This window comes from Bison bison, unplaced genomic scaffold (assembly GCF_000754665.1).
Source record: "Bison bison bison isolate TAMUID 2011002044 unplaced genomic scaffold, Bison_UMD1.0 scf7180017858048, whole genome shotgun sequence".
Classification (NCBI taxonomy): domain Eukaryota; kingdom Metazoa; phylum Chordata; class Mammalia; order Artiodactyla; family Bovidae; genus Bison; species Bison bison.
The window spans coordinates 1,955,882-1,960,018 of NW_011488621.1; the positions used below are offsets into that span (position 1 = coordinate 1,955,882).

At 40.4% G+C, this 4,137-nt stretch overlaps 1 protein-coding gene across 1 annotated transcript in view; it reads right to left on the reverse strand.

The window, feature by feature from the left end:
* The window catches only part of LRRC69 (leucine rich repeat containing 69), an 84,685-nt gene that overhangs the window by 68,955 nt on the left and 11,593 nt on the right, over positions 1-4,137 (reverse strand). The window lies entirely within an intron of this gene.

Here is a 4,137-nt window from a genome sequence, read left to right on the forward strand (position 1 = left end):
TCCCTGCTTCATTCTGTATTCCAAGGCCAAATTTACCTGTTACTCCAGGTGTTTCTTGACTTCCTACTTTTGCATTCCAGTCCCCTATAATGAAAAGGACATCTCTTTTGGGTGTTAGTTCTAAAAGGTCTTGTAGGTCTTCATAGAACTGTTCAGCTTCTTCAGCGTTACTGGTTGGGGCATAGACTTGGATTACTGTGATACTGAATGGTTTGCCTTGGAAACGAACAGAGATCATTCTGTCGTTTTTGAGATTGCATCCAAGTACTGCATTTCGGACTCTTTTGTTGACCATGATGGCCACTCCATTTCTTCTGAAGGATTCCTGCCCGCAGTAGTAGATATAATGGTCATCTGAGTTAAATTTACCCATTCCAGTCCATTTTAGTTTGCTGATTCCTGGAATGTCAACATTCACTCTTGACATCTCATTTGACCACTTCCAATTTGCCTTGATTCATGGACCTGACATTCCAGGTTCCTATGCAATATTGCTCTTTACAGCATTGGACCTTGCTTCTATCACCAGTCACATCCACAGCTGGGTATTGATTTTTGCTTTGGCTCCATCCCTTCATTCTTTCTGGAGTTATTTCTCCACTGATCTCCAGTAGCATATTGGGTACCTACTGACCTGTGGAGTTCCTCTTTCAGTATCCTATCATTTTGCCTTTTCATACTGTTCAAGGCCATAGTTAACCCTAAAATCCAGTCTCAGGCTAATCACGAGGATTTAGTCTGCTATACCTGAAGCTGCAGGAGCTAATTCCCTTTCTATTCTTCAGTCACATAGCCTCTGGTGTTCAGCTTTGGTTTTGGGCTAATCTTTGCTTGTAGGTTGCTCTCCAGTGTCTGTTCCCCACCTAGGCAAGATGGGTCAAAGACCAAGGCTTATTAGGGCCACTTTTCAATTGGGCTGGGGAGAAAGTAGTATATGGCATCACTCAGTGTGATGTATCAATGAGTGTCTGCAGCAGTAGAACGTGCAGTATGTTGTTACAGTCTGAGACGTCATGTGTGCTCTCCCAGAGGAGTTGGCGTTGGGTCATGAGTCCCTAGGAAGAGCCAAGCTGCTCAAGCTCTGGGCAAGGTGTGGGCAGCAACCTGTGCCTGCTCACCGCCTGGTGGCAGATGTTACCTGGGGTTGGGACCCCAGCAGCAGTGTTTTGTCTGTTGTCAGGCACTTCCCGTAGCTTTGGCAGTAGATAGTGGCTTATGTTTCCTGCTCTGGGATCATAAACAGCAGTCACATCTAATGCCAGCAGCACTCTTACTGGTTTGGCCAGTTTTGGTGACCACTGCTGGGCACACAGCCACTGTCTGTGACTGCACAGTTAAGAATGGCCTGGGAACAAAGATCTCTTTCCTCTCTGGGATGCCCAGTGTTTTCCCTTAGCTCCCCCAATTGTGTCATAATGGCACCCCACTCCAGTACTCTTGCCTGGAGAATCCCATGGACAGCAGAGCCTGGTGGGCTGCAGGCACAGGCATGCAAGCCGCTCTTTGGCTATTACGTGCTGTTCAACAATGATCTTTGTGGTGAATTCTCTCCATTTTGCCTTCTGAGCACCTGCTGTTGCACTTCCCTCCACCCTGTCCATGAGGGAGTTTCAAAGTGTGCAGAAACTTTTCCTCTTTCATGACTCCCTTCCCAGAATGCAGGTCCCCATCCTGAAATTTTCTCTTTTGTTTTTAATCTTTATCTTCTGCCCTACCTCATTCTAAGGAGACTGGCTTGCCTTTTTGGAAGTATGGGTTCTCCTTCCAGTGTGCAGGTGTTCAGAAGGAGCTGTTCCATATGCAGATGAATTTTTGATGCACTTGTGGGAAGGGAGATGATGGCCCCATCTTACTAATCTTCCATCTTGGAAGTCCTCCCCAAAATAGACTTTAAAATAAAGACTGTTTCAAAAGACAAAGAAGGTCACTACATAATGATAAAGTGATCAAACCAAGAAAAAGATTTAACAACTATATTTATGCACCCACCATAGGAGCACCATAGGAGCACCTCAATAAATAAGGTAAATGCTAACAACAGTAAAAGATGAAATCAAAACAGTAAGGTATTTTAACACCTTAAATATACTAATGGACAGATCTTCAAGGCAGAAAATAAATAAGGAAATACAAGCTTTAAATGCCACAATACACCAGGTAGATATAATGGATACCTATAGGACATACCAGCTGAAAGTGACAGAATATAGTATCTTCTCAAGTGCACATGTAACATTCTCTAAGATAGATCACATCATGAGTCACAAATCAAGCCTCAGTAAATTTAACAAAATCAAAATTTTATCAAACATCTTTTCTGACCACAATACTATGAGATTAGAAAACAAGTATAAGATTAAATATTAAAACAAAAACATGCAGGCTAAACAATACATTGCTAAATAACCAAGAGATCACTTAAGAAATCAAAGAGGAAATTTTAAAAATACATAGAAACAAATGACAATGAAAACATGATGACCCAAAACCTATGGGATGCAGTAAAAGCACTTCTGAAAGCAAAGTTCATTGCAATTCAACCTCACCTCATGAAACAAGAAAAATCTCAAGTAAACAATTTAACCTTACAACTAAAGCAACCACAGAAAGAACAATAAAACCTAAACTTAGTGCAAGAAAAGAAATCATAAAGATCAGAGGAGAAATCAATGAAACAAAAATGAAGAAAATGAGAGCAAGGATCAATAAAAGTAAAAGTTGGTTTTTTAAGAAGATAAAATTGATAAACCATTAGCCAGATGCCTCAAGAGAAAAAAAAAAAGGAGGGGGGGAGAGGATTCAAATCAATAAAATTTGGATTGAAAAAGGAAAAATTACAACTGACACTGCAGAAATACAAAGGATCATAAGAAAATATTACAAGTAACTATATGCAAACAAGATGGATAAGCCAGAAGAAATGGACAAATTCGTACTAAGGTTCAACATTCCAAGACGGAACCAGAAATATAAATTTAAGCAGACCAATCATATGTAATTAAACTGAAACTATAATTATAATCTTCCAAATTAAGGTCTAGGACCAGATGGCTTCACAAGCAAATTCTACCAAACATTTAGACAAGAGCTAATGCCTATCTTTCTCAAACTCTTCCCAAAAACTGCATGGGGAGGAACACTCCCAAACTTATTCTATGATGGCACAATCACGCTGATCTCAAAACCAGACAAAGACAGCACACACAAAAAAAGAAAATAACAAGTCAATATTACTGATGAACACAGACACAAAAATCCTCAATAAAATACTAGTGAAGAGAATCCAACAACATATTAAAAGGATCATACACCATGATCACATGGGATTTTTCCTAGGGAGGCAAGATTCTTCAACATTTACACAATTCAATCAGTGTGCTACACCATATTAACAAAAAATAAAAACCATCTGATATCCTCAATAAATGCAGAAAAAGCCTTTGACAACATTCAAAACCCATTTATGATGAAAACTCTTCAGAAAGTGGGCATAGAGGGAACCTACCTAAACATAATAAAGGTCATTAAAACAAAGCTACAGCAAATATCATTCTCAAGAGTAAAAAACTGAAATCATTTTGTCTAAGATCAGGAACAAGACAACGATGTCCACTCTCACCACTATTATTGAATGTAGTTTTGAAAGTCCAGGCCAAGGCAATCAGAAAAGGAAAAGAAATTTTAAAAAATTTAAATTGGAAAAGAAGTAGTAAAACTGTTCACTGCAGATGACATGATACTATACATCAGATCAGATTAGATCAGATCAGTCGCTCAGTCGTGTCCGACTCTTTGTGACCCCATGAATTGCAGCACACCAGGCCTCCCTGTCCATCACCAACGTCCGGAGTTCACACAGACTCACGTCCATCGAGTCAGTGATGCCATCCAGCCATCTCATCCTCTGTCGTCCCCTTCTCCTCTTGCCCCCAATCCCTCCCAGCATCAGAGTCTTTTCCAACGAGTCAACTCTTCGCATGAGGTGGCCAAAGTACTGGAGTTTCAGCTTTAGCATCATTCCTTCCAAAGAAATCCCAGGGCTGATCTCCTTCAGAATGGACTGGTTGGATCTCCTTGCAGTCCAAGGGACTCTCAAGAGGCTTCTCCAACACCACACTTCAAAAGCATCAATTCTTT